Below are 17,307 nucleotides of genomic sequence, written 5' to 3'. Positions count from 1 at the left end.
CGTGATGTTGCATCATGTTGAGTTTAACAGACCACTTAAAATTAAGTGCTTTAAAATTTTGTAAAACTAAACTCAAACCCTTTCCATCAAGTGCAAATATAAATATCATTAAATACAAAAATAATTAATTACATTATAATAATAAACCTAACACTATTATATATACTATATAAATACTATACCTAATACTATTAATATATTTTTAAATACATAAATATATAATTTAAATGTATAATATATATAGCGCATGAATATGCAAAGCATTCTCATCCTAGGGCGTCATATAGGTGACGCTTTTGACATTGCGTCTAAATCAAACGCACATGGCAGCCTTTAGCGTCAATATAACACGCTTCGGTTATAGGTAGGTTTAGGTCTGGGGTAGTGTTAGGGTTAGACCACTAGGAGGCACCTTCTGGGCCTTATATATCTGCGTTTCATATTGCTAAAGGGTGCCATGTGCGTCGGATGCAAGGGGGTAATCCATCGACCGGAAGTTGAAGCCGGCCGGGTGCCACCAGCTTTACCAGAACTTCACTTGAGTTAGCATTTCCATTGACTCCCATTCATTTTGGCATCACTTTGACAGTGAATAACTTAACATCTGAGGCGTTTGAAGACTCCATTTGTCCTTTATTTATTTCTAAAGAAACACGACAATGTATAAAATGCTCCATTACCTTGTAGCTTATATGTTATGGCCCCGTAGAAGCAGTTTTTTGTAAAAGTATAGGCTAACGATTGCATCATAACCACGTGACTTTCTGTCGCACAGTAGAGAGATTAACGTATGGACAGAAGGAGAATCTCACGGGCAATCAGGTAAACGTGGAGGCAAAATGACAAAATAATTAATCAGAATACCTAGCAAAAGTTTCTCCTGCTCCTAGCTCATGGACAGATCCTACTCACACTCTCCGCCTCTGCAAGTTTCAGAAGGGAATGATTCAGATTTCTCATGCCACAGCCACTAGAAGACAGACGGGTTGCTCACGTCACATCTACGTCGTCAAGCTCTATTTGAGACAGTTTGAGTCTGCACGTCAGGAACGGAAGTCCTAAAAATCACTAAAAATGGGCTTCACTTGTCTCAATTGAGTTCCAAAGAGATGGCTCTGTCCACTTCTTATACTGTCTATGGTCGGATGTAGACGCAATTTCAAAAGCGTCACCTATATGACGCCTTGGGATGAGACAGGGCTTTTTATTAATTAAAAACGTTTAAAAACAAACCCAATTCCATTTAATTATATTTAAAACTAACCTAATTATACATTAGTACAATTCCCTTCATTTTTACAACATTGTTTGTCAAGTAAAATTGGTTGCCTGAGGAGGACTGGGGTAGTTGAAGTATGTCCTGTTAAAAGTATTTTTGTATTCTGACCTTTCTTGCTGTGATGCCTGTAGTTTTGCTTTCTTTGGCAGACTATACACTTGATGTGCCTTTGTGTTGGAGGATGATGTCAGCCGGGTTATTGGGAACACCTGCTGAATTACGCACAATGCTGTCACAAGAGGGGGAAAAGGTTGAGACCTATCCCTTCTGTGAGTGCATCCAAGTACCATCGTGTGTGTTCATGTGAACACGTGTGCAACCCTGGAAACAGACACCCGGCATGGGTTCCAGCTTATTGTCAAAACGGCAGTGTGCTTCCTCTGCTTTCTGAACCATCCTTGTACCTCATTTCTCTTCCATCGCCTTTAATGCCTCTAATCAGAGGGTTTGAACTAGAGAGTGAAAGCCTTCATTTTATGAGGACTACACCCTCCACTGTGCCCTTTATGGCTTGGCATTTTTATTAAACAAAATACTCACATGGTGATCCATCTTTGACTTAAAAGGAATGATCCAGCCAAAAAAATTGTTCCTTCATGACTTTATTTCTTGGAACATGTTGAATAAATGTACTGGCTACTCATTTCTAATCAAAGTACATAGGGATCTAGGCTGAATAAAAAAAGTAGTCATACAAACTTTTAACATATTCCATTTCTTCTGAAGTCATAGAATAATGTGGAACTTGAAGCCTTTATTTATCAATAATCTTCCCTTCTGTTGCATGAGACAATTGAGGAGGGAGCAGCCCGAATCCCCATTCACTTTCAATAAATGGAAAAAAATTGTGAAATGTGTCATGGCCTATACATTTATGAAACTCATAGTGATTTTTGGTCATTTGACAGATTGACAGTTATCATTATTTTTAGTATATTTTGTCCTAATGGTTTGGAAGCAAACAAATAAAAAAAAGTCAAAATGCCTTGAAAACAAACACGCTTTCTTGTACTGTCTGGCAATAGGTTATGGTTTTGTCCATAGACTGAATATACTAACTTTAACAATTTCCTCTCATGCTTGCTTATTTTTTTACTTATTTATTCACAAAGTAGCAATTTTGTTCATTGAAAAAAGTGTTAATACTCTGTATTGATGTTTGCTTAGGTGTTTTCAGCCTGAATTTACTCCTTCACAAGCAATTCCATCCCCATCACCCAGCCCAAACTGATCCAAAACATGTTTGGTGCAAAAACAATCCAAGGAATAGTTATGTCTACAGTGTGTTCTAATTCCTCTGTATAGTCTCCCTTTAGCGTTCAATGTGGCCGAGCTTGAGGGTGAACTTTGTTTTGACACTGTGGAGAAGCTAGCTTTGTTCTTCCTTATCTTATTCCTCAGGGTTCCACTGTGCTCTCTCTCACCACCCTGAGCGCAAAGCTGCAGACATACACTCAGAAGTGGAAGCTTTCATGTGGCTGAATCGGCACAGACCCCCCATCTCTATAGCAAAGACTTGTAGCAATGGAGGCTTTTTCAAAATATTGTCTGGCTTTTGTTTTAGTATACGTTGGGAAAGTGTTGGGTCTTTTCGTGTGACATATGTTAAAGGGATAGTTCACCCAAAAATACCCTTAATTACTCTCAACCCTGTAAGACTTTCATTCATCTTTGGAACACAAATTAAGATATTTTTACTCAAAGCTCATTATTTAGGCTACTAAATAAGTTCCATTAAACAAAAATGTACCTTTTTGTGCTATTTTGAGGAATGTTGCCACAAACCAGACAACTAAACAGCCTTTTATATAGGCTTTTCAGAGTTTGAAATCAAAATGTTGTTTTGACCAAGAAAAATTATAATTGATAAATTCTATAAATATATCATAAAATATTGTTATTAACAAGACAGATTGAAAAACTTTTTGTATAGTTATTGTCAACATTTGAATAGATATTTTGAACGTTTATATTTTTAGTAAATATATCACAGTTTTTTTCACTGTAAAAAATAATCGTAATTTTACCGGTAAAAGACGGTAAAAATGCTACAGTGCAAAAACTGTTAATTGGTTAACAAAAAGTTTCCGTACTATGTACAGTAAATAACTGTGATATAATTTTACTGTAAAATAAAGTTAAATTTACAGTTTTTGAATGTGAAAAAGAACAACTCATTGTATAATTTACAGTGAAAACCCGTAAATTAACATTCCCACAATTCCCTGTGTGACACTTCACTTTTTATGTGTTGAAATAACTATGATTCCTCATAGTTTTTCTTTTTTTTTTCTAATTCGTTATGTACAATAGGGGTTTGTGTTGCATTTCATGTTTTTAAATTAATGTTTATTGATTTTTTTTAATTTCATGTGTGTTACCAGGATGGTGTTTAATGTTTGTGTGAATGACACGGGGCAGCTTCTTTATATAAGTATTAACCTGCTAATGGAAGACTACTTGTGATGAGGTTTGATTGATCATACTGTAACGCGTTGGTTGTCAGTGTAATACAATAGTACAAAAAAGATATAGATTTTTCAAAAGGTTTGTAAATCAACAGATTTTAGAAAATGAAATATGGATTATTACTGTAAATTTTAAGTTAAGTCTGTACGTTCCTACCGTATTTTTTATGGTAAAGTTCTGGCAACCACAGCTGACGTTTTTTTAACGTAAAAATCACGATTTTATTTTTTACAGTATAAGATTGTAATTCCATTTGCATAGACATATATTGTGCTGTCCTGAGGCAAAATACAGTCACATGTCCATAGCAGGAGAGAAATAACTCCACAGGGAACCGGACCGGTTTTCATCTAATCCTATCAGATTTCTGAGAGAGGTGTGAAACATGAAGGGAGGGTAAAAAGAGGTCAATATAAGCTCATGGCTATACAGAGAAGCGGTTAAAAACTGTTAGTCATATCCATTTTAGGTCAATGAGTTTTGCAAACCTCATGGATTTTGGTACAGCCTACAGTACTATGAACAACACAATTTTTTTTTCTCATCAGTGATAAATAGCACAAAATCCCACACACAAGCTTCCACTGACAGTAGATGTTTTTCATATATTGAGCATCACATGATCACATTTTTCTTAAACATTTACAATGTGCACCAATGTCTCTTCACATTAAAAGGGAAGGAGTGCCACGACAACCCTTGGGGTGCATTTCCTAATTACCTTTGCTCCCCAAGATCATTTGTCAACAAATATAACATGCCAGTCTGTAAAGTGCAAAAAAACCTGAAACGAAATTGTGTTTAAATGCTTGACTGGAGTACTGAAATGGTTCCAGGGGCTTATTACTTACACCTTATTAGGAAAAAGTGCATTGAAGTTTTCAATGGGTAAAGTGATCTTGAGCGGAAAGATCAAGCTCCCTGTTTTACAAGCCGCCAACAAAATGGTTTCTATGCTTTTAAAACGTACAAAAAAACAACATATATGATGTTGTTCGTAGGCTACAGATTTCATCCACCCAAAAAGAGATTAGGGATTCTTTGATGGATTACATAAACAGAAAGGTTATGAGAAATATGTCTGTCTGTCTTTCTTTATTGTTGTGATGAATCAGACCTGATGACTACCAATAGTTGAATATTAGGCATGTGCTTGAACTACAATCTCTTTGTATAACCTTCGTTCATTGATTGATTCATTTTTGTTTGGGAAAACGCATGAAATTAACTTCAGTTATGGCCTAAATGCTTATGAGATGTTGCATGGTTGAAAGGTCTGTAACAACGTTGCAATGTCTGTCTGATTCTAGAGGATGTGCAGGTGACCAGTTGGTCTTATTTATTATTTCCGATTTCTCTTATTTTGTTTCAGTTGCTGTGCTATATATTACACTATATACTGTATATATACAGTAGCAATGGTAGGTTTTGTGGATTTTTTTCCTGTTGGTTATGGAGCAAAAGACAGGCCTTGGTTTTTGTGCCCCAGACATACTAATGGTCCAGACAAGAAGTAACATTAGAGAATATTTCCATTAATTACTGTAATGGTGCTCTGTTATTTACACAGGTCGATGAGCTAAACCAAATGCCTGTTTCCTTAATATAATATAACTGTTGAGTATGTTTTCGATTCTTTAAAGGGCACAGACAGTTCAGAAGCATTTATTATAAGCAAACTGCCAAACATTAATCAAATATAAAACCTAAAGGACATCAAGTCATTTCTAATCAGCATTTAGTCTAAGGGCTTACACAAACCTCCCTGCAGAAAAGATGAAGAACGTTTTTTTTCTTGGTTTCCCACAAACAAATTAATAAACATCGTCCATTTTTAAAATCGTGGACATATCTGGACAAGTATTCAAAGTTCTGCTATATACGCCAATGCTAAAGGGATTTCAACACCTGTTTGTTTCATCTTTCAGATCCTCCTGTAAGTATTTCCAGCTTGCAACCTGGCAATAAAAACCTTCACTTGCAAGACATTGTCCATTTTAAACAGAGAGCGGTGTCAGGATTTTAATAGCAATTAGTGAGTGTGTGGCTGAGGAAATGGTGTTAATTAAACAGCACAGCTGTGCGCTACGAGGGACATTTTAACTAACTAACGCTAATATTGTCAGCACACAAAAGCGTGCGGAGTGAGGCACACAGCATGTTCACTGTAATTTTCTGGAATAGTGAAGAAGAAAATGGTTTTCAATATCAATTATAAAAAGAGTTTCATATAAATAGCAATTCACTAAGAAGTCTTTTGATTGCTAGAGCAAACAAAAGAAAGTTACCACTTACAGTATTACTGATTTTGTTGAATTTCCTTTCAGGGAAATCAGTGTATATCTAATGGGGAGAATTGTGTACTGTATTTTGCTGGAAGCAATAATAGTCCCATCCATTGTTTAGCATGTAAACATGTATTTTGTGGACTATTTGTTTTGTATGGGCAGTTGGTTTGCATGCGTTTCTTGTAGTTTTTAATCTTCATGCCTTTATTTTTGCAGGTTTTGGAAGGAAACATCAATGTATGCAAGTGTGTGTTTGTGCGATTTCAAAATGCCATCACAATGCCTCATAATGAGGAAGACTAGGAACGGTGCCAACTAAAAGAGCCAGCCTGTTTCATATTTCCCTCCATTATCAGCCTCAATAAGACCTGAGTGATTTCTAACAGGCCAATAAAAAGCACTCTATAAATCTGTCTAACTTTACCTTCAGCCGTTTCCCTGTCATTCCATGGAGAGCATAAGCAATGCCTTTCTCTCTGATGTGCCGATTCAGATCACTCGCATCAGCCTCCGTTTATTACTTGGCACTAAAGCTGTCGCAGGCAGATACGCTCTCTGTATGAGTAAATAAAGCATTGGTTTCAAAAATAAAAAGTCATTAAAATGTGTCAAAAGAAGTATTTTTGACACATTCGGAATGGCCTTCCAAAACAACAATGGAAACAAGAACATCTGACCTTTTTTACGTTTACATGACCAATGCAACAAATTTACTTATTTGATTAGCAACATAAAAATAGCGCAGAATCTGAAATAGTTCTTCATTGTACATCATAATGTCTCTATTATTTATTTATTTATTTTTGAAACTCAATTTACACTTTAAATTAAATTGTGTTTCCTGTTTTTACCGTGATCTCAAAGTTTATTCAAAATATTTTTTACATATATACGCATGTGTGTGCCTGTGTGTGTAAAGAGCTTGCAAAGGAAGTAGACAGAATGAAAAAATAAGAAAAGTACATGGGGTATAATAGAGCATGGAATTGCACCAGCAACTCAACTCACCAGCCTTGATTCTGCATTCCCTCCCCTCACACCACAAGATCAAGTGGCTTTTATAACCTTGTCTTCTTCTAATTCAACTGCCAGTAATTCGTAGCAATAATTACACAGGCACTCTCATTGGTATATGACGCAGGGTGTGCCCAGGGCAACAATAGGGTGATCAACTCCTTCATTACCCATGGGACCCAACACTTACATCTCTCTCCAGCATACAAAAGCACGAAAAAAAACAACAACTAAATAGCAGACATATAGACTGCAGTGCTTACTCATTTTGGGAACAAGCTGCTCCTTATATGGTGACATTTCTGTCCTTAGACATTATATGTATAAAACTGCATGAAAATTAACTCTAAAATACATTTTATTATTGAGCAAAATGTCATGCACATTAAGCTAACTACAACTTTAAAACGTATAATTAAAAAAAATGACACAGAACACTAAAAAAATAGCATTTTCTGCATGTCCCAACTATAAACTTTACCATGAAATATTATAAATAAAATCCTTCAGAAATCTAATTTTTCTTGCATTGTTGTGTGACTTTATATCCAAACTGCTTTAAAATGAAAATAGAAAAAAACATTTGATCTAATATTTTAGATAAAATACACATTTTAGTCATGTCCCCGGGTTTTCACTCAGTCCTGTTAGACTTTTACATCCCCTCTCTGAAAAACGTAGAATATTCCACAAGACACGTTTTCAACAGTAAGTTGCATCATCTGGATCTTCTGAAGGCAATGGGGCGACTATAAGTCACTCCTCTCATTTTCATTTCTGTATATTTGATGAAATTGTAACTATGAATGAGAACGCTCCAGAAACCAAAAATTGTTGGGTGGGTCCTCGCTGTTTCCCTAAATGTAAATCTTAAAAATGCAGGGGAAAATAGAAAACCTTGCTGAAGTAGCAAAATCTTTAAAGAATGAAAACATTAGTCTGGCTTCCCACCTTCTATGAGGCTGATGCGGGGGGAAAATGATAATGTCGGAATGCAGTATACAACAGAACGATAGAAAAGCATGCAAGGGTGACTGATGCAGTAGTCAGGAGTCTATTATCAGCTTTGTGGATAAGGTTAATGTTGTGGCATGAATCTTCTCAAAAGGTCAATCATATTCAGCATTGCTTTTCATATTTTATTTATATTGCTTACAGTTTGATGGCTGGGTGGTCATGTGGCACTTACTAAATCTTTTACCATATTTTGTAATGCTATTTAAGCTTATGAGCCAAAGCTGTTAAACTCGATCCAAGGATCAGGAAGACAAAGCTTTGAAATACAGACGGCAGACAATTCAATGACTCAGTGTGCAATACCCATTAAATCAACCAAGCTCAACATATATATCTCTGCGGGGAGATTCATCAGCTATTTTGAGCAGGAGCAATTATGAGAATAGTGTGCACTCTGACTCCCCTGTCTCACTGTTCTTAAATTGATTTGGTTCATTATGGGACCTACGTAAACATCCAGCATATTTAGATGAAACAGCCTGCTGAGTGAGTGTTTAGTCACTCTTGGATTGGCCAATGTTAATTGGTTGGGTTTTTTTTTTTTTTTTGGAGGGGGGAATGCTGAGTCATCCACAGATAAATTGCAGAGGTATTGGTCAGTTCGGAGAGTAAAATAAGTCTGTTCTTCTGGATTAAACATGAACAAACATGAGTCAAAAATCACCTCCAATATGGTCCTTAATGCTCCAGTTCTCTTTAAAATGGCACCTAGCACCAATAACTGGTTAATCATTAGTAAAAAGAGCTATCATTTTAGGAAGTTGAGTAAATACTATAGGCTTGAAAGGCTTCCTGGAATGTGAGGAATGTTCAAGTTCCTGTACACAAAGAATTAAAATGTTAGCTAGAATTATAGCCTCTGGAGTAGGCTATCATTGCATTGAAGTCAAGCATTATACAAAGTTAAATCTGAGCCTCGATTTTAAGTGGCTGAAGACTGTTCCAAAAGGGTTTTGTCTTTCCTTTATCATGTGCATCAGTGGTGGGTATTTTCAGTAACTCTTTACGGTTACATCATTATCCAAAGTGAATGACACCCATCTGCAAATGAGTCATTGAATGGATTCTTTCAACAACCCTGATTCATTCAGGAATAAAACAACTGATCTCATTTGTGAATAAATCATGACTAATAAGTCAGCATCCAGGATCAAAACAGAAATAAATTTTTTACAAATTGAAATACTTTATAGCTATATGGCAAGTTACAGAACTACAGGTTGGGTGGGGGGTTGATAGTTTTTGTGTGTGTGTCTGTGTTTATAGAGATTTTGGTTCTCCCACAATTCTGAAAACAAAACATTATGCCAAAATTTACACTGTAAAAGTGGCACAGAAGGGCTTCTGAAGTGGCAATTGGGTGTCTTCACACACTGTTGCTGCTAAGAGGTGGAATAAATACATTTAAACAGCTATTTTAATAGTATTTATATTAGGGGATAAAGGTCAGAGCAGGCATAATTTTGTTTGGCTTTTATGCAGCATTACATCTTTAAACAGATTTTTGAGCTGGCAAGGTCAAGGTGTGTAAAGGTGCCTTTAGAAAACTAAACAAAATGACATGATCTACTTGATGCTCTGACAAAATGTTCTATTTAATGTTATAAATAAGGCTATTTTTGAATGTCTAAAACTGTCATGAGACAACCAGACGCAGGCAGATCCAAATGCAGAGTTTTACAGCTGTAGTCAGACAGGCAAGGTTTACAGACAGCAAACACCGCATAGGAGAAAAGGCAATACTCAAGATCAGAAACCATGCGAGATGACAAAGGCAGGCGGCAGACAAGATGGAATCCAGGAAAGCGGTAAAGGGTCAAAAGGCAGGCAGCAGACAATCGAGGAACAGGTTCATCAAGGGTCGAATACACAGACTAGACTCGGAAAACTAGGAAATGCTTGGAGATGTACACAACAGTGACTACATTTACATGCAGCCAATAATCCGTTCAAAACCGGGATATTAGCAATAACCCGGTCGCGAACGGCCATGTAAACACCGGCAAATATGCTCATATCCACGGATTTTAAAAACCGGGACCCCTTTTCTAACCCGAGTTTTTGGTCATGTAAACGCGTATCGGCATATCCCCATAGTGATTTGTGTTCTGCGCATGTTGGTCTTTTGAAACCTTTTGAAAGAAACTTTTCGGCGCATACAAAAATCCGCGTGCAGTAGACCGGAAGTAAACATGGCGAGACTTTGCAAATGGGTGATAGTGTGAGTGGGGTTTTAGGCTATGTTTACACGGAAACGATTCTGAAGAACAAACGCAAAAGTGGCGTTGCGTTATCACTTTTTATTCTGCATTTAGACGAGCAATTTGGGTGTGAAATCCGCGTGCAGATGGTGACGCAAAAGTCTTCGAAATTCAATGTAGTATGCACTCCAGGCGGCTAAGAGTGCATACTACAACTACACCAAGCCCACGCGCCTGCGTACAACCTTCACTGTCAAGCAGACCTTTGCGTTTTTACCATTTACACGGGAACGCGGTGGTGGAGCGTTTTAAAGACTTTTTTTTGAGACTATAACAAATATATATTCATTTAAATTAATTATGTAAATATCTGCCTTGAAATTAAAGGCAGGGTAGGCAGTTTGTTTCTAAAACACTTTTCCCCAAATTGGTTTAAACTGTCTTTATATACCAATACATATCTAAAATGTAAGTAATCTGAAAAGGAGAGTATAAAAATCGAGTGTCTGTAGTCCTCTCAGGACTGCAATATACACAGCTACTCTTTCCATTTGGAACGAATGCAATGATTGGCTGGGCAACTGTCACTCTCCCTCGCTACTATGGCTACCACCCCTGCTGCTACAGGAGCTGCCCACATGCACGCACTCGGTTGACTCGCTCATTTCGAAAGAGGAGAGACACGTACCGGCCAGAAGCTAAGAAGGGGTCGGCATCACGCGATCATGTATTTTGAGGACGTGGCTTTCAAAATATGTTTGTGCTCCGTAGTTCGGTTGAATGAAGCACTAGAGTTTGTTGTCCCCCTTGGTGCGATTCGTTTGGGCTGGTGTGAATGCAACAATCGCACTCAGGTGTGCACCAAAAGAGGACCAAACATTCAAGGAGGTCTCGGTACGCTTTCTTTGGAGTCCCAACTGCCAAAGAACTGCGCAAGGGGGGAGGGGGGACTTAGAGAATACACATATGACCCAGAGGGATGCATGTGAAGAACACTGGGGTGTCCAGCCACAGGTGGAATATTTCAACCCCAGGGGTGGCAAGGTGGCTTGCCAAGGGAAAGACACATGCTCAGAGAAGCTTACAGAAGAAAATGTGGGGGTCGCTCAGGGAACTGGTACTCGGAGATTGCCGTGTTGCTATGCCCACCTTGGGACGCCAAAGCTAAAGCAGTCTCATATGAAGCAATCCGAGTGGCGTTGCTGTGGCTCCAGATGCCATATGCACCAGGAGCCTCTGAAAAAGTTTCAGTGGAACCACACTCTTGCCCTCGAATTGTCTAAGGCAAGTCAGCAGTGACTGCACGTGCTCGCTCGTAAGCTGTGCGGACATGGCGACAGAGTAGGTATCCATACAGAGAAAAGAGATCCTCTGCACGGGGAAAAGTTTGCTCTTCTCCCAGTTGACCCGAAGGCCCAGACGAGCCAGGTGCCGCAGCACTAGGTCCCTGTGTGTTGCAAACCTGATCTCGAGAGTGAGCTGCGACCTCGCTGCCTCGGCGACCTTCGTGAAGGAGGGCTAGCCGAAAGGGAGAACCGCGTACTGGTATGCCTACTTCTCGAGAGCAAACCGTAGGAACGGTCTGTGTTGAGGGAGAATGGAGACATGGAAGTAGGCGTCCTTCAGGTCAATCGCTGCAAACCAATATTGGGGCCGCACATATTCGAAAATGCGTCTGGCAGTGAGCATCTTGAAAGACAGCGGTTCAGCATGCGCAGGTCCAGGATTGGCCATAACCCACCGGTTTTCTTTGGGACACCCCTGAACTCGGGACAAGACAAACTCAGGTCCGATTAAATGATGAGCATTTTCATTTCTTGGTGAACTACCCCTTAGTTAGTTCATTCTAAAGTAGCCATCGGCCTGTTATACAGTTTTTGTACCAGACCTCAAAAGTTACTTGTGCCCAGTCCCGGGCGGCCCTTGGTTTTAGCAGGCCAAAAATCAGCAGCAGGTTTGGAATACTCAGTGGTGTCCAAAATGTACAATAATTTAAAGCATGCATCAACTGCTTGTAAAGACAGTCTTGCTTCAGTGCCATTCCTCCCACAATAACGAAGGCATATAATCAAAATTAGGATTGTGATCAAATAATGACACAAAAGTACCCAATTTTTAGCAATTAAGGAAGAATAGCTGGCAGGGTTTTAATATAACATTTCCAAGAGTATCTTAAACAGAAAGAACAATGGATAAATCTCATAACAAGAATGGAAAAAGGGGGCACTCTTGAAGCTTTTTTGTAAGACATGGTAGCAGTCTTTCATCTGACATCTTACTGTTGTAATAATAATGGTTTAATGTCTATAATAAATCAACTTGATTGGCAGTTACAACTTTCTCTGTTACATTATTAGTGGGTGGTAATTCAAGTGAAACAATGAATCAGTGAATGATTCAGTGAATTAGTGTAATTTGTTGTATAAAACCAATATCACACTCGTAATTGTGCTGTTAGACACAATATCAGCAAGCTGTGGTTACCTGTGGCCTCATTCCCGATATAGTTTCATCACTCTAGAATCACTGAAAGTGACATTTATGTGTCTTTACAGAGTAATTACAAATGCATATTTAGATTCTGAGATAGGTCAGAGCTATATTGCATTGCAATTGATACATGCTTTACATTTTGGAGACTGAGTATCTCAAGCTTGCTGCTGCTGTTTAGCAGTCTCTACAGCACACTATACTCTATAATCTGTTTAATCAACACACTGTGACCCATTTTTAGACATTTTACAATGACATTGTCTGTACTAGCTTTGTTCTGATTGTTAATTTATTAATTTGTGATTCTTGTGAATTGAAACATATTAGCAAGTACAAACGAATGAAATAAAGAAGTAATTAATTACACAATTGCAACCATCAATAACTTAATTTTATAGAAGTGTTTGTACCATTAAATGTAATGGAAAGAAAGCCTTTTCAATATATTTTTAAGCTTTGCATTATAATTTTTTTATAAATAAATAAATAATACATGCATGAATAAAAAAATAAAAATAATACGAGAATGATTAAAGAACTAATTAGTGATTTTATAACCCAATTTATTGGGTAAAACTTAACACCCAATACATTGGGTCAAATTAACCTATACGATAGGTCGGTATCAACCCACCATTGGGTCATTTTTAACCCAACTGCTTTAAGAGAGTAGGAAGCTAGGAGTTGATTTAGGCGCACCCAAATCCTCTCACATGGCCTCATGGGTCCATTGTGTGCACACTTCAGAATCTCGCTGGAAGTAGTAGGTCATCCGGGTACTTTTTGTCCACTCTTATCAGTGATACTTTTGTCACACACTGTTTTTCGCCTACTATGTTGGGTGGGTATGCCATTTTGGACGCAGTCATCGAGGTGTCAAATGTTTTGCTGACAAATTGGTTCAGAAAACATGGAGAACAATTAAGCATTGTTCATTAACATACACCAACATTGTAACAAATAACATTTTTGATCCAATAAATGTGGACTTGTAAACTTTTACAAAGTAGTTAATATTTCTTCATAATAATAACTAATATATTATTATATTTTAAGATAAAATACATTTTCAGCATTGAGACATTATCAGGGTGAACTAATGAATGAAATTATTATTCACTTATAGACTAGGTCTATATACTTTGCGTCAAGAGATTAAGGTTGTCAGTAAGCCACATACACTGAGTTGTTTGACTAGTATGGCGGACTGGCAGCTGAATACTGATGAACTGATATTTGAAAAACGCAGTCGCCCCTGGGACCCCCCTCTCTACGCAAAGCAGAAGAGGTTGGCAGAGAGTGTGGCCTCTCATTTCCAATCACAAGGGAGGTTTTAATGAGAGACAAACACCAGGCGCTCCCACATGAACATGAGGGATAAATTCATGCTTATTGATTAGAATGGCAGACAGCACAGGTGCTGAGTCCGCTGAATGTCAGGGACAACACAACTTTCTTGTGAATGTGTTGAAGGGTTTCATTGTGAGCTTAGTTTCAGGCTCTATATCTTCAGGCTAAACATGTGTTAGACTGCCATCTGCTGGTAGGTGCATAAAAACGGCTACAAATGGTCAATGCAAAAACTCCAAAAAATATTCAGGTTTCAGTGTCCAGTGGTAGATTTAAAATAAAACAAAAACAAGAAATGTCTGCATTTGTTTTGAAACTTTTCACAAATTATATCCTTTTATCTTTTTGTCTGTTTAGCGAACTTTGAAAGTTAGAAGTTACATCAAGCAATCACGAGAGGATTACTCATTCGGTGAAAACTAACAGAAATGACGAATCACTGCATGAGACCTGAATGTATGTAACATGAAATTACTCAGACACACACACACACACACACCAATTAAATATCTTCACAACCATCCAATTTAAATTAGTCTTATTCAGGCGTAAAAAAGACGAATGACAGAGAATGTGGTTAGACAGTAATGCTGAATACAAAGGCTTTGTTCATTATGGCAGAATAGATATTTCAGTCCATTGATTTTCAGAGATCATCCAAGGATATATTCATCTTTTTCACAATGCTGCCTTTACTCTACTTGGGTGGAAAACATTGAAGGAGAAATCCCAGCATGAGGTCTTTTATATGAAGACAAATTCACTATCATACCAAACAGATGGTACGATATGTGTGAAACTGTGGCATTGGGTTTTGCCATATTGCAGATTAGAGTCACACTCAAAAAATTCAATTGGTGATTCAATTCTCACACTGTTCTGCTCAGTGAATGAGTCTTTTTCTATTATAGCCACTTATTGGAAGAGGAGTGTTTCTTTTGATTTAGCCTCAGTTGTGCTGTCACTGAATCGTAAAGTGAAATGGTAAAAGTATACTTGAATCTGTACAAGTGGGTGGTATTTCAAAGATTTCAAGTAGCTTTTCTAATATAATTTCACCTTCCTTTCAAAGATGAAATTGTTTTTCATTTACCAGTCCAATTCCCCAACCATGAGTGCCACATCTTATCCTCACACTTGAGGCTAGGTTTCTCAAAAGGTTTATTAAAATATATCATAAGATATTTTGCTCAAGAAAGTCGTGACAAGTGAGTTAAAATATATAAATCCTCCCACCACCCTCCATTCCCCTTGTTTTACACCTACATATTTTGACCTGTATTGAACATGGTTATTTGCTATTTCGAATAAAGTACTTTTTTTTTTCAGATAGGCCTACTGCAATTTTCACATGATCATTATATGCTCATAATAATGCCATGTGTAGAATAATTTTCAAGACTTGTATTGGAATTTCTTTGAACTGTTAATTCCTCTTGCTGTCATTCCGATTCATATTTTATTTCCATTTCAACATCCTGCGTGGTGTGGGGCGGGCAAATGAATTTAGATTCCATAATCATCATTGATTAGCCAATTATTAAAGGGAAAGTTCACTTTGAAATTAATTTTTGATAATACACTGAGATTTCGGAAGCGTTACCTTTCGCTGTGAAGATCTAAACATATTTAGATATACAGAAAATTGCAATGGAAGACAATTTCAATATATATCAACAGACAGACAACGTTGAATTCTTTTTCGCAACCGCACGAGAGATCACTTACGGCGCTTGTGCAGACCGAAGCGCCCGCGCCCTCAGATCACTTAGACGTCGCTGTGGTAACATGAGGTAAAAACAATATGAACACTGTTCGTTTTCTCACACAAACCTCTCCTTTCGTGTCATTTACGAGTCATTAAATCGTGTTTAATTTGGACTTCTCTGTGCATGTTCTTTGAGGTGGTGACCATAAACCTGCATTATATGACTGACAGACAAGAACGGTTTGACCTAAAAATATAAAAATTGAAACTCAAGCGGCAAAAACACCTACATCTTGGATGCTTGAGGTAAGCTAAATCATATCAATAATTAATTTCAAGTTCAAAGTGAACTATTTAAATGTGATTTCAATATCGTGTACATGCATAACTTCATTTTGTAGGCCAAACCCTGAAGTGTTGTTTTCAGGGTTTTTTTGTGATCAATTATTTATTCAATTTCTTACAATCATCCTTTACACACTAGAGAGGGAAACATTTTCACAGGAGAGAAATAGGCTGACCATCATTACCAGTATAACAGAAGCACACAATATTGCTTGTTCAGATGCCAGTATCTCTTCTCCTCCCCATATCCTACCCAACCCAAGGTTTCAGGTTTTCAAGTTGTTTAGAAGACTATCACTGGAACAATTTGAAATCAGAAGTGTGAAATTTTAATGTGAATATTCTCACCTTAGACATTTACCTCAATCCAGCCTCTCTCAGCCTATTGGAAACAGTCTGAGCACTGATGCAGGGATTTGGTAGTTGTTATTGTCGTCCTGTAGGCGGTCCAGGTATGATATTCGGATGTAACGTTCGGTAGGCCTACAACTTTGCTTGTGTTGTTACACGTTGTTGGCATTGGCACGATCAGCTTTCCTATCTCCCTGTAGCACTGACTTAGGCGTCTTAAAGTTATGTAAAATAAATACACATCATTGTGACAGCTGTCCTTTTTTAGCATCTTGAAGCAAAAAAAAAACGCCGTTCTAAAAACCCATAAGAAATTCCAAACCGGAAGCAGATTCGAAAACGCAGATTTATACATTACCAAGCCTCCACCAGCAGGTGGCAGGATTCACAAATCTTTTTTAACGGCTTGACCTATCAGAGCAGTCCGCCTCACAGAATAGTTGGCTACTGCGTGCTTAATATTTGTTTAAAAGTATCAAATGAGGCTTTTAGATAAAGTGCAACATGACCTTCAGTTTCCCAGAGAATAATCACAATAAAAACAGTACCATCAGGCTCTTGATTCAGTGCACCCCATGGGGTGAAATCCCAAAGGGACTTCGGTGGGATTGGACTTTAGCTACTTAGCCCATCACCCTGGCCCAATAAAGACAGCAACAGGAGGGTGTTAAAGCTCTTTCCTCAGACCTGATTAAAAGAACTCATTGGTTATCAAAAGAAGCAGGGCTGTGTTTACAGTACAGTGCTATGGCAGGCTTTGTTACATAACCCCCTTCAGAGTAAATCTGTAGG

At 37.8% G+C, this 17,307-nt stretch overlaps 1 protein-coding gene across 2 annotated transcripts in view; it reads right to left on the bottom strand.

Annotated features, from left to right (window-relative positions):
* Positions 1–16,834, bottom strand: part of nts (neurotensin) — a 39,438-nt gene extending 22,604 nt beyond the window's left edge. The window contains exon 1 of one of the 2 annotated variants that reach the window (XM_039650438.2): positions 16,513–16,834. The gene's annotated coding sequence lies outside the window, so the exon portion shown is untranslated. The remainder of the gene's footprint in view (positions 1–16,512) is intronic. The other variant, XM_089116393.1, reaches the window with a different exon arrangement.
* Between the last annotated feature and the right edge of the window lie 473 nt (positions 16,835–17,307).

The sequence above is a fragment of the Pimephales promelas genome, chromosome 10, assembly GCF_988280905.1.
Source record: "Pimephales promelas chromosome 10, fPimPro1.hap1.1, whole genome shotgun sequence".
Classification (NCBI taxonomy): Eukaryota; Metazoa; Chordata; class Actinopteri; order Cypriniformes; family Leuciscidae; genus Pimephales; species Pimephales promelas.
The sequence above is the reverse complement of the archived record's forward strand: the minus strand, read 5'-3'. Positions and strand labels throughout refer to the sequence as shown.